Genomic DNA, 14,940 nt, shown 5'->3' with positions numbered 1-14,940 from the left:
AAACAGCATGCTGTGCCACCCAGAATGCCCTTCCAGGAAGGACGTGCTGCCCAGCTGTGAGGACACAGGCTCCAGCTGGCACCTTCTTCAAGGTGAGCCTCAGCTCCAGCCTGCGGGCCCAAAGTCAAGCCTTTCCTGGGGCAGCCTGCTTCTGGCAACCATGCAAGGTGAGGGTGTAAAGGCCCCCACTTGCAGCTTGATGGGGGACAGCTCTGACAAGCCATGCTCACCCAGAGCCCCCTGCCAGGTTGGCTGCAGTGCTGTTGGTCTGCATCAGAGTTCAGCTCCTTTGCTCTACCCAGACCTGGCTTCTCCACCTTTCTTCTACAGATACTGATCTCAAATAAACATCTTACACTCCAAGTTCTCTGCTTCCAGAGAATTTTATATACAACATAGTAAAAACCAAAAGCCTATGCTTCTATATTTTTAGTTTGAAAACACAAATAACAGAAGTGGACATTTAATGAATGGCACAAAATAGTACTAATAGCCTCAAGCCTGTTTTGCTCATCTTCAACTGGGGCCATGAGTGAGGCAATGTGTGCCTAAGGATACAATTCTTTTTTTTTTTTTTTTATTACTTAATAAGCTATACAGCTATACCTAGTAATTAAAAGCTCCAACAACTCATCTTCACATTATGCAGAACAGAAAATCTTTAATGAAATATACAAAAAAAGATTCCAGGCAACTGAAAACTCTGCAAAGCATAAACAATTGCTGGGTGACAATATCGCGCTAAACAGCTAGTTATTTCAATGAGGCATTGTACCAGCTACCAGTTATTTCATAAAACATTGCACACAACATGAAAGATAATTCCAAAACACACCTCACAGGGTAATTATTTAAGGTTGCTCAATAAATGTTTACTCCAAATTGGCAATTATTTCTTTAACAATGATGATACACTCAGAAGGAGTTTGCAAAACCTGGCATAAATCAATAGGCTGAAAAGAAATTATGCACGTACCAGAGTCTAAGGTGCAAGGCTTTTAAGAGAGTAAACACAAATGAAAAAAAAAAAAAGTTTGTTTGTTTTGCTAAATAAGCCATTTCTCTTGTGTTTATCCATCTATTCAATTCACTTATTCATCAAATAACACGTATGTGTCACACCTACTTTGTATCTTGAGCTGCTGGGAGGCAAATAAATAATCCTGTGATAAAGGAGGAGCTTATAATCTGTTAGACAGAGCCTGATGTGATTGACATGCTCTGCAAGGAAAGTATGCAAAGTTGTCCCTGTTTCTCTCCCCAGCTCATCTCCTCCCCTCTTCCCATCTCTCCACCTACTGTAAATTGTTCTTTTTCTCAACTCTCCAAAGCCATTCAGAGTAGAGGCTATTTCCCCCTGCTGTCTCCTCTTTACACACCTACACTGTCCAGGAGGGTGGCCCTTAGCTACACATGACTATAGAGGACTTAAAATGTGGTTACTCTAAACTGAAATGTCTGAAATAAGAGGTCAATTTTGAAGACTTTGTACAATAGAAACATAAAATGCACCATGAATATTTTAAGATAGTTACATGATTAAATAATATTTTGGAAATATTGGGTTCCATGAAATACACTATTAAAATTAGTTTTATCTGTTTCTTTTTAATGTGGCTACTAGAAAAATTAAAATTACTTATGTGGCTCACACTATTTTTATAGGACAGCTCTAGTCTAGAAAAGTCTAACGTGTTCATACTTTCTTCTTGGCATTCTGGTGTCAGATCATTGTCTTTGCCTCAAAGAGTTCTTTTTTTTCTGACCATCATTCTCAAGAAGACACACCCGTCCAGTCACTCTCACATTACCCTCATTTAATGTTTATTATTGTAAAAAAGTAATAATAACAACATGAAATCTTCTAATAAAGTTTTGAGCACATAGTACCATGCTGTTAGTATATGAAGATTATCATATAGTAAGTTGCCAGAACTTTTTTTTTATCGTGCATGACTGAAACTTTATATCCAGTCAACAATTCCCCATTTCTCCCTACGCCCCAATTTTGTCAACCAACATTTAACTCTCTGCTTCTGTAAGTATACTTAGTTACCTCATGTAAGCGGACTCATGTAGTATTTGTCTTTCCGTTCCTGGCTTATTTCGCTCAGTGTAATATTCTCAAGGTTCATCCATGTTACAACATATGACAGAATATCCTTCTCTTTTAGAGCTGAATAATATTCCATTGTGTGTATGCATCACATTTTCTTATCCATTCACTAGTCAGTGGAATTTAGGTCATTTGCACCTCTTGACTACTGTGAATAACACCGCAATAAACAGCCATGATGGAAAACACTAAGGACCAATCCCCAAAAATGAAAACTCGAACTACCACATGATCCTAGTCAAAGCTATGGTTTTTCCAGTAGTCATATATGGATGTCAGAGTTGAACTATAAAGAAAGCTGAGTGCCAAAGAATCGATGCTTTTGAACTGTGGTATTGGAGAAGAATTGAGAGTCCCTTGGACTGCAAGGAGATCCAACCTGTCCATCCTAAAGGAAATCAGTCCTGAATATTCATTGGAAGGACTGATGCTGAAGCTGAAACTCCCATACTTTGGCCACCTGATGCAAAGAACTGACTCATTGGAAAAGACCCTGATGCTGGGAATGACTGAAGGCAGGAAGAGAAGGGGACGCCAGAGGATGAGATGGTTGGATGGCATCACCAACCTGATGGACATGAATTTGAGCAGGCTCCAGGAGTTGGTGATAGAGAGGGAAGCCTGATGTAATGCAGTCTGGGGTCACAAAGTCAGACATGACTGCGCAACTGAACTGAACCACATGATTCAGCAATCCCACTTCTAAGGATTTATCAAAGAGCATTGAAATCCAGATCTTGAAAAGATATTTGCACTCCTGTGCAGTTAGTTTTCTTTTTAGCACTGGTTACTATCTGAAATTGCTCTATTGACTTCACTTTTTAATTATCTCTATCAGAATATAAGCCTCATGAAAGCAAAGAACTAATACATCTTCTTTACCATTTAATCTACAGCTATAATGCAGTGTTTGCCACTTAGTAAGGGTTCAGTAAATAATTATTGAGCAAGTGAATGAAGGGACAATGAATGCCTAGGGAAAGGAGCAGCCAAGTCTGCCTGAGAAGACAGGGAAGGGAACACTCAAGATTGTGTGTACTTGGCTAGGTTCTCTAGAAAGAGCAGATTCAGTCCCTCCTTCTCTCTAACCAACCATCCTTTTGTCTACATTTCAACCACTGATCCATTTACTCAAAAGACATGTCTTTAGAATGTCTGCATTTTAGGCACTTGCTAGTTGCAGAGAATACAGTAGTGAATACAATTAAATAGGGTCCTACTATTGGGAAGGAAGTTACCTTTCTAGGAAGGTACCTACCTCTACTTCCCAAGTTAGAAGGAAGACCAGCTTCCTTGAATAGTTATCTAATTACATAAACAATCACTTCATTATACTTTTGATGAGTGCTAGAGAGGGCAATGTGTCTAGGGAATCAGAAGAGGTTTACTTAGGTGAGCAATATTTTTGTAAGACTTGAAAGGTAGAAAAGAGTGAGCCTGAGCAGAGCCCTGGAGAGACAAGGCAGAAAAGAAAGTTCAGAGAAATCCAGGTAATTCAGTTCGTCTGGGGCATAAAGTATGTAGGTGAGACGACTGGCCAATAATTTAGGTAATTTTGTAGAAAGTATATTTATCAACTAAATATATATGTATTAATGTAGAATGAATAATTCAGCAATAGTTCTAAATTTTGAAGGCAATGACACATAATACCTTAAATGGAATTTAATCAATTTTTAAGTCTGATTAAATAAAACAGTATTTATTTTTAGAAAATTTGAAAAATATTCCTAAGAGGAACTTAAAATTATCCCTGATATTACTTTCTAAAGATAAGTATCATTAATATTTTGGTTTACCTACCTTGATTTTTTCTATATGTATATATATACACATATTTTTTTAAAGCACTGGGTAAAGTATAACAATCCTTATATTCTTATAGGTACCCTTAAAGAGTAGTAGAACCAAGACTCTAGAACTAAATCTCATTTTTCATAAAACATAAACAAAATTATACTTATTTTTTATAAACAAATTTTAGAATCTATTTTTAAGTATAAAACTTGTCCTTAAAATTTAGAAAGTAAAATCAGTAGTTTTCAGCACATTCCCACAAAACCAGTAGTATCACAGGAAGCCTTTAATTTAAAATTAGGAAAGATGCTGTTCCACCTCTCAAATATATGGCCAGACACCTATTAGAACATTATCATCTTACTGTAAATAATTAAACATAAGCTGCCAATGCCTCGAGTAAAATACATGAACCTAATATATTTATGGGATGCAGTACCTAAGCTGACTATCCTGTGCTTATTCCCTTACCTAATCAAGACTGGTTTGTAATTCAAAACAAATGCCACAATCTTTAAAGCAAAGGAAAATTAATGAGCATGAGTAGTCTATAACTCTCACTTTAAAAAAATTAAACCAGGCCAATCAAACCATTCTCAATCAAATCATAAATCCCTAAAAACTGAACACTTGGGAACCAGCATAATAAGACTCTCAATAATTCTGTTTTTTTCTATATTTTATTTCACCCAGATGTGCCAAGATACAGTTTGTGATCCCAAACTTTCTTTCATATTCATTTCATTTCATATTGACTACAGTAGTTCTCATTCTGGCCGTCGTACTAGATCAATAGCCCCCGGTTTTCACCCATCCTGTATTCACACACTTTGCCATATAACTTTGCAATGCTCTCCTACCTTGAAGGAGATGTTCCTCCTAACCCCTTGACTGGTTCAGCCATGTCAACAAGCTGAACAATGTGAATTAAACAGGGGCTTGGAAAAATCCTTGCATGTTTTAGTTTGTTCTGTTGCTTCTCTGTGATTGCCATTAACACATGCTTGAGCAGGTCTGCTCCAGTCGTGATTAGCCCCGGTCACCCCAGCCAAGACTATCCTAGATCAGCCAACAGCCAGCTGATGCCAGGTGGGCAAATAAGCCCAGGCCAGAATCAAAGAATGGCCAAGCCAATGCCAGACTCAATTGCCAAGCGCCGGACTTGCAAGCAAAATGGATGGTTTAGGGTGATCATGCAAAACACACCATTATTGAGACAACAGATGACTGACACAGCAACCACTCTCCAAAATACAAACCTCTTCATTAGTAGCATTATTTTCACTTCTAAAAAGAAGCCAGAGTGCATTGGAAAAGACAAAAAGTATCTACGAATCTTCCTTCTTTCTAATTAAATTGTATACAAAGAAACACTCAGTTGTGCATTATAATTAATTTATTGTAAAACCTTTCTAATGCTTACTATCTATAGTATTTGACCATTTCAAACCTCCATGACGAGTGTATAAGGAGAGAAGAAGAGTTTATTATCCTTATCAGAACGATAAAGTTACTTTTAACAATCGCTACCCTCCCAAGTTGATTTTCTTTAAAATTAAGAACAAAATTCTGGTCATCAATTTGAAGTCAGGATTGTCCAAATCCTTGCAAGGAACACACAATTAGAATAACTCTTCAAACAGCATTCAAATAAAGACGTTCTCAAAAAGCATTACACCATTACTAAAATCAGTGGTAATGGTAAAGAACCTAAGTAGAATCAGCATTACAAAGGCTCTAACAAAATGAAGTTTATCAGGAATATGTAGTGAAAGTGAAGTGAAAGGCACTCAGTCATGTCCGACGCTTTGCGACCCCATGGACTATACAGTCCATGGAATTCTCTAGGCCAGAAGACTGGAGTGGGTAGCCTTTCCCTTCTCCTGAGAATCTTCCCAATCCAGGGATTGAACCCAGACCTCCCACACTGCAGGTGGATTCTTTACCAGCTAAGCCACAGGGAAGCCCAAGAATACTGGAGTGGGTAGCCTATTCCTTCTCCAGCGGATCTTCCCAACCCAGGAATTGAACCAGGGTCTCCTGTGTTGCAGGTGGGTTCTTCAACTGAGCTATCAGGGAAACCTCTATCAGGAATAAATGTCTTATATATTTTGTGCTTGGGACTAATTAATTGTTTGTACTTGACAGTATCTGGGGGCTCAGCGGTAAATTATCCACCTGCCAATGCAGGAGACATGGAGACACAGGTTCATTCCCTGGGTCAGGAAGATCCCTGAGAGTGAAATGGTAACCCACTCTAGTATTCTTGCCTGGGAAATCCCAGAGGGAAGAGCCTGATGGGCTACAGTCCGTGGGATCACAAAGAGTCAGACATGACTTAGCAACTAAACAACAACACTTGAAAGTATGGTATGGGAGTACCTAATGACTAAAAACGTGTAGTTAATAACAGAAAGGCATTGAGGGAGTAAACACATTAAATGGAATAAAGAGCCCAGAAATAGGCCCATGCATGTGCAATCAATTGATTTATGACAAAGGAGCCAAGACTATACAATGGGGTGAGAATAGTGTCTTCACTTAATGAGGTTGGAAAACCTGGACAGCCACATGCAAAAGAATGAACATGGACCCTTCTAACACTATAGAGGAAAATCAATTCAAGTTAGATTATGAACTGAAATGTAAGACCTCAAACCACAGAACTCCTAAAAGAAAACATAGGGAATAAGTCCCTTCTCCTTGCTCTTGGTAATGATTTGTTGAATTTGACACCAAATGCAAAGGCAAAAAAGAAAAAATAAATAAGTAGAGCTAGAGTTATGTTAAACCAGAAAAAGTTTCTTTACAGCACAAGAAACCATCAACAAAATGGTTTTGGTTGGAATGGCAATGGAAAAAATAAAACAGAAAGGAAGAAAATATTTGCCAAACATTTATCTAAGGGATTAATATCCAAAATATATATAAAGAAGGCACACAATAACAAAAACCAAGCAATCCAATTTTTAAAAAATGAGTAAAGGGACTGAATAGACATTTTCCAAAGACATACAGATGGTCAATAGATGCACTGAAAGGTGCTCAATGTCACTAATCATCAGGGAATTGCAAATCAAAATTATGATATCACCTCACATCTGTTAGAATGGCTATTATCAAAAATACAAGAGATTAATGTTGATGAGGATGTGAACAGAGGCGAACACTTCTGAACTGTTAGTGAGAATGTAAATTGCTGCAGTCAGTATGGAAAACAGTACAGAGGTCTTTCAAAAAACCAAACATAGAATTACCATATAATCCAGCAGCTTCACCGTGGGGCACTCATCTGAAGGAAACAAAGTCACTTTCTGAAAAAGATATCTGCACTTTCATGTTTTTTGCAGCATTATTCACAACAGTCAAGATACGGAAACAGTCTGTGTCCCCTGACAAATGAATGGATAAATAAAAATGTGTTACATACATACTGATTTTATGTATGCCTCACACAAATGATATATCACACATACACATATATACATACATACATATATATATATATATGTACATACATATATAAAAAATGAGTTTGAGCAAGCTTCAGGAGATGGTGAAGGACAGAGAAGCCTGGTGTGTTGCAGTCCATGGGGTGGCAAAGAGTCAGGCACAACTGAGCGACCAAACAACCACAACAAAATATAATGAAATATTATTCAGCACAAAAATGAAGGAAATCCTGCTGTTTGCAACAACATGGATGGGCCTTGAGGGTATTAGCATATGCTAAGTGAGATAAGTCAGACAGACTGACAAACACTGTACCATCTGACTTCCAGGTTGAATTTTAAAAAAAAAAAAAAAAACGAACTCATAGGTTACAGAGAATTGATCGGTCTTTACCAGAGGCAGGGGTAAGAAGTATATGAAACTGGTGAATTTGGTCAAAAAGTACAGACTTACAGTTACAAGGTAAATCCTAAGGATGTAACAAGTGAAAGAGGAGAGTGAAAAAGTTGGCTTAAAGCTCAACATTCAGAAAACGAAGACCATGGCATCTGGTCCCATCACTTCATGGGAAATAGATGGAGAAACAGTGGGAACAGTGTCAGACTTTATTTTGGGGGATCCAAAATCACTGCAGATGGTTACTGCAGCCATGAAATTAAAAGATGCTTACTCCTTGGAAGGGAAGTTATGACCAACCTAGATAGCATATTCAAAAGCAGAGACATTACTTTGCCAACAAAGGTCCATCTAGTCAAGGCTATGGTTTTTCCTGTGGTCATGTATGGATGTGAGAGTTGGACTGTGAAGAAAGCTGCGAGCAGAAGAATTGATGCTTTTGAACTGTGGTGTTGGAGAAGACTGTTGAGAGTCCCTTGGACGACAAGGAGATCCAACCAGTCCATTCTGAAGGAGATCAGCCCTGGGATTTCTTTGGAAGGAATGATGCTAAAGCTGAAACTCCAGTACTTTGGCCACCTCATGTGAAGAGCTGACTCATTGGAAAAGACTCTGATGCTGGGAGAGATTGGGGGTAGGAGGAGAAGGGGACGACAGAGGATGAGATGGCTGGATAGCATCACTGACTCAATGGACGTGAGTCTGAGTGAACTCCGGGAGTTGGTGATGGACGAGGAGGCCTGGCGTGCTGCGATCCACGGGGTCGCAAAGAGTCGGACACGACTGAGCAACTGAACTGAACTGAAGGATGAACATACAGTGTGGTGACTATAGTTAACAATACTGTATTATATATTTAAATAAGAGAGTAGATCTTAAAAGTTCTCAGCACAAGAAAAATAGAACTATGTGTAATGATGGATGTTAACTAGACTTCAGTCATTTCTCAATATGTATATATATCAAATTTTCATGTTGTACACCTGAAACTAATACAATGTTACATGTCAATTATATCTCAATTTTAAAAATAAATATTAAAAAACACTTAAAAACATCTAAATAGATAAAGACTAAATGTCATCTTTTCTCAATGTGTGTAACATAGAATGGACACTCATATTAGCTGAATAAACTCTTATTCAGACTCCAGTTCATTTCACTCACATTGTAAGTCTCAGTAAGCAAAGCAATGAATCAGAAAGTAGTCCCATGACAATTTGGTGACTAGAAGAAACTAAACTGTAAAGACAGAAACCAAGACTTAAAACAGATGATGTCACAAAAATATTCTTTTGGCTGATTATGCTTTCCAACATATGTTCAAAAAATTTATTTCAGATGAGAATAATGTGCATCCTTTTTTCGTCATTGAATATTCTCTATCATAGCCCATGGTACAGCATTTGTATTCAACAAATATTTCTGAATAAATGTTTTGTTTTGTGTATCTCTATGTTAATTTCTAACATGGAATATCACTGAATTCATGATAATGATTTAACTTGAAAACTATACATGGAAATATTTTACTAGCCACATTCTTTGTATACTTCTTATTCCACTATGCAAAAATACACATTTGTTCCTCTAATGGCACTTAAGAAATCTGTTAAATAATTAAATTATCTGAGAAGGAACTGTGACTATATTCTGGGACTGTGTCCTCACCCAGGATTGAATTACCAATCCAACCATATAAAAATGTAGTATTCCTGGAGGTAGTGAGACTTCCAAACAAAGCGGAAAGTAATTTTGAATAAACTTATCTTTTATAAAATTTCAGACTATATGGCTAATGTATACCTTTAGTGAAGGGCTTCCCTGGTGGCTCAGCTGGTAAAGAATCCACCTGCAATGTGGGAGACCTAGGTTCGATCCCTGATTCGGGAAGATCCCCTGGAGAAGGGAACAGCTACCCACTCCAGTATTTTTCCCTGGCAAATTCCCTGGACTGTATAGTCAATGAGGTCACAAAGAGTTGGACACAGTGAGGGACTTTCACTTCACTTCATACCTTTAGTGAAACAGTCTGCCATCACTGTGAGCAAAAGTAGTAATACAGTGACTAAGTTATTTTTAAGGAAATGGGTGACCTTACTTCGTTCCCAGAAAAATAACACAATCCTAACTTTCAAAGGAAAAACTATGACAAAATGTGGTTTAATACATCCTATACATATTTTTATATATTTTATATACATATATATACACATACATAGAGAGAGAGAGAGAGGGAGGCAGGGAAGGAGGGAGAAATAGCACAAGGCATACAAATACGTTTGCCTTAAGCAAAGCTAATATAAGGACAAAAATGAAAATTACTTTATGAAGCAAGTTAGTGGTTGACTTTTTGTTTCTAAGATTCACTACAGGGTCCATTTAAGTAAGAGGTAATCCCAGGTCACTTAAATAAGATACATTCACTCATCTGCTTCAGAGTCAGTTTTTCCAGAATTACTCTTCCATCACCAGAGGTGAGCATATGTAAAATAAAACAATAAGTTAAAAATAGTAATTTCTCTAAGTTCTTGGACTTCATTATTATTAGTTCCCTGAGAACAGATCCTGAGTCTCATTCTTTTAATATTCTTTAACATGCTCGACACACAGTAGGACCTTAAAAACTACCTGTCAGAATCAGGGAGCTATATGTCTGTGTGAGTTGCCTTGTAGCTATTAGCTATGCTGTGAAATAAGGCTTTAAATTCTGTCAGTGTGCCGTTCTTTTTTTTTTTTTTTTTTGAACTACCTGCAATTCAGCAGAGACATCCTTTGCCTCGGGAAGAATGAGGATTGTGAGAGGGGGGAAAGCAGAGAGAGAGAAGTGTCACTATTCAGTATCTGACTTCCAAAATAGTCACTTGAAGCCTGTTTCAAAGACAATACTCTTGAAAGCCAAAGCATTTAAGTGAGAACTGAAATGTTAAAGAGGTCAAAAAAAAAAAAAAAAAGCTGAAAAGGGATTTTGCATCCAAAAGGAAAGCCCTAAAGAAGCAGAGCATAAAATATATTCACAAAAACAGATCAGAAGAAACAGAAATGAAAAGCTAAGGAACCCCACCCAAGTGGGAAAATTAAGACAGCTCTATCCAGGGGGCTAGAGAGAGGGAGGGCCCTGGAAGGACAGGCAGGAGGGCCAGAGTGGGGATGATGGAAAAGGGAAGTCAGCATTTCCTACTGATCATCTGCCTGAGCCTTGTGACAACCAAGGCAACACCCACAGGCCACTCTTGATCATTCCAGTGTGTGCCCACTTAGCCTGGGTTAGTCTCCCTACAATATTAATATTCCCTCTCTTGGCCCAAGGGTAAGAGCATCTCATTAACAGCTGCCTGAGCATTGCACAGCAACTGCCCAGCAGAAGCGGTGGTCAACTACAATTGGCTGGAAACCTCAGGAGTCCCCAGGGTGAAATTCGAAACTGGCTCCATACACCGAAGGCAATGAGAGAAGAAAGAGGCAGATTTCTTTGGGGTGGATGGTAGCAGATTTAATTAGGAGGGGAATTACATAGGGGGCTTGCCTTAGGCAGCCATAAGACAAGTGGATCTCTGCCCTGGTCTGAAAGAATCTTATAAGTTTGTATGGAAGCCACAGTGGGGTTCAGTCACATACACAGTCCAGATGGTCTCAGCAACACATTGCCTTTCTCAAGGCTGCATCCTTGAAATGGCTTCTTTAGGCTGGGGATGGAGGGCAGAATGTACATTCCAAGGAGAGAGAAGGGGATAAGGAGCCTTCCCTCACCTGGCTCCAGCTCTCTGATTAGCAGGAGGTCACACCCTCTCCATGACCTTCTCCAAGAAACTGAAGTCACTCAGTCATGTCCAACTCTTTGCGACCCCATGGACTGCAGCCTACCAGGATCCTCCGTGCATGGGATTCTCCAGGCAAGAATACTGGAGTGGGTTGCCATTTCTCCAACGATGATGCAAAATTCTGCTCACCCTGCAAAGACCCTCTATTTACAATGCCATGTTCTATGGTCCAAGCTATCCTAAACCCATAAAACAGACACAGGAATCCTGAACTCTCAGAGGTAGCAATGTGAACGACAGAGCATCCAGCACCTGTACTTGGCTGGGACTGATCGGAGCCAATTTGAGAGTCTTCCTCACTTCAAACCGGGACAGGGTGAAGCCACCCCACACCATAGTGTTATCTGAATATGGACATTGTCAAGCCTAGAAACCTGCCATTCCTGATGATCTACAACTCTATCACATTTTATATGAAACTGTAACATAAGAGCAGTAAAAATATTTTTTCATCGCTTTCTAATGTAAGAAATTTAAACTGTACCATGGACAAAGAGGGGAGAATTTCTAAATGATAAAAAGGTCTCATTAGTTAAGAGAATTTAAGTCAGAATTGCCAAGATCATCTTATGCAACAATTTTACAAATTAAGAAATGAAAGCCTAGAGAGTTAATCAATTTGTCTAACATCCAGTGGAAAAAAGCAAGTCAGACCCAAGAATCCACACCTCCCTGCCAGTTGTTACCTGGATTTCAAAAATTCTGCTTTGCTTCTTGCCATATTTCTTAATTCTCAGCTATGTAAACAGTTCAACTGTACTTTTTTTTTTTAACCTTTTGGCCCCATTGCACAGCACATGGGATCTTAGTTCGCCAATCAGGGATTGAATCTGCATCCCCTACACTGGAAATGTAACCACTGGACTGCCAGGGAAGTCCCTTCAACTGCACTCTGCACACTGTGTTAACCTTGATTTGCTACATAAGGATGAAACCTAGTACCAAATTCTTTTGAGTTTAACAGGTGAGACTTTACTTCTGCAGAACAATATCTCTGTTGCTTTCTGGGGTGACATTTCCTTCGGTTTCCCATAGGTAACCTCCCTTTAACTTCAATTCCCATTTGCTTTTTATTATGGTTCCATATGAGGTCACTCCATTACCCCATCTGTCTCTAATTAACCTGTAGGCTATTTCCCTGGAAATTATTCAGAATGATTTAACAACTTTAATTTCCAATACTGGCATACTAGGATTGAACTGATATATCTTGAAGATAATCAATTTGCCTCATGACATATAAATATGCATATACCATTTATAATTTATAAAGTGACTTTGTGTGCATTATCTTTTCTTCGTAAGTTTGTATGTATATTTATTGCTTTCTTTTTAAAAATATAGCATATAGAGGTCAGAAGACAAGCCTGCTGAATATGAAGTTGGAGAGCGAGGCATGAAATTCAGGTCTAATTCAAAATTCCACATACTTTCTACTATCATACCTTCTTCAGAAAAATTGCCAGGTTTGGCCTGTCTCTGGAGAATTAAAATGTACAGAAGCTGAATAAGTTCATGTGTAAGCTTCTAATCTGGGATGGTGAGCATCCCCAGTCATAGTGCTGGCCTGCTAAATTGGATTAGGAACAAGACAGACGGCCACAGCTGGTGGCCAACATTAAACCATCTCTGTCAGTAACAGAAACCAAGAGCAACAGGCAAGTGGCTTGGAAAACACTTAGGTCAGATAGGAAGGGGATGAATGGATATCATATGTGAGGAGGCAAGGACTGGAGAGAAAGTTTCAAGGCAGGTCATTCCCAGCAGTGAAAGTCTGTAAGAAGAATTGAAGCAGGACCACTGCATACCTAGGGCTTCCCAGCTGTGCTGGTGCTAAAGAATCCACTTGCTGATGCAGGAGACATAAGACATACTGGTTATATCCCTGGGTTGGGAAGATGCCCCGGAGTAGGAAGGGAGACTGATGGGCTAAAGTCCGTGGAGCCTCAAAAAGTCAGATATGACTGAGCACCTGTGGACCACATCTTGGGGATGGCCCTTAGCAAGACTTGGCCCTAATATCATCATAACCTCCTACCTGCCTCCTCCTTTGGCTCAGAATGGACTTGAATGTAAAATAGATCTTGCTCCTCAAGACAGGAAATGATCCTGAGAAAGTGAAGGAATTCATTTGCTTTCCTCATCAGAGACCTCATAGAGACTGAGCAGGAATGCCTATGTGGAGGGAAGGCTCTCCTGTGTTGTACACACCCTCCCTGACACATGGCAATCTGTGAATTTCCTCACTGCATGACTGTCTCACACAGGGCAGAATCCAGAAAAAAAGTGATCCAGAAAAAAATCGGAGGGCACTTTTTCTCTCCTCCCATCCCACCATCTCTCTCTGCTGCTTTCCAAACTCTGACTCTATTTGTGCTAGTACTCAGAGAGCACAACCAGAAAGTTTAAATCTGCTTCAAAATAGGTGTATTCTAATTAAATGACGCTTTCCACCATTAGAAGTGGATGGGTTTGAGTTTCCCATTGGAACAGCCTGAAAAAGAAACTACACATTTTCTAACACTGTGTGATACACAGTTCTCACTCTGGACTTTATGTTTTTCTTAGACCATAAGATCAAAGTGGCATTATTATACTCTGTCCATGTATCATGTGTATAAACAAATCAAAAAGAGAAAATATTTTCTTTTCCCTCAAGGAATTTTAAGGAAATTTGTAGTTAAATCCGAGATCCATTTTCCTCCCAGTCTTTGAATTAGTGGCTGGGCTCCCCCAACTGGAGCTTTACTGTACTGCAAGCCATCCTTAATGGCTGTTAGGATTTAAAGAAATACTTGTAAACTTATTTTTCTTTATAATCCTCATAAACAAAAGGACCTCATTAGAGAATTTCAGGATCTATATTTTCCCACTCTTATTCTTTGATTTACTGTATCCTTTAATAAGTATTTTCTTTGATTTACTGTATCCTTTAACCAATATTTTGGGGTCTTATGCCAAACTCAGTAAGAGTAGCCATGGAAATTTTTGCAATTTGGAACAGGTAACTATGAACATGGAGAAGGAAATGGCAACACACTCCAGTGTTCTTGCCTGGAAAATCCCATGGACAGAGGAGCCTGCAAGGCTACAGTCCTTGGGGTCACAAAGAGTCAGACACGACTGAGTGACTTCACTCACTCAATTATGAACAAGGTCTTGAGAAATCAAAGAGGGTCCCAAGTAAGGACTCTGAGGACTTCACCCTGAGAAGAACAGCTGAGCTCACTACATGGGCAATGACAAACTAATTACCACATTGAAACTAATTACAAATGTGTGGTCTGAACAAGAAAAAGCTAGGAGATTACCTATAACTGTCTTCACACATCAAAGCATGTCTCACAAAGAAGAGGG

This window comes from Bos javanicus, chromosome 15, assembly GCF_032452875.1.
Source record: "Bos javanicus breed banteng chromosome 15, ARS-OSU_banteng_1.0, whole genome shotgun sequence".
Lineage (NCBI taxonomy): Eukaryota > Metazoa > Chordata > Mammalia > Artiodactyla > Bovidae > Bos > Bos javanicus.
Note: the sequence above shows the minus strand (reverse complement) of the source record.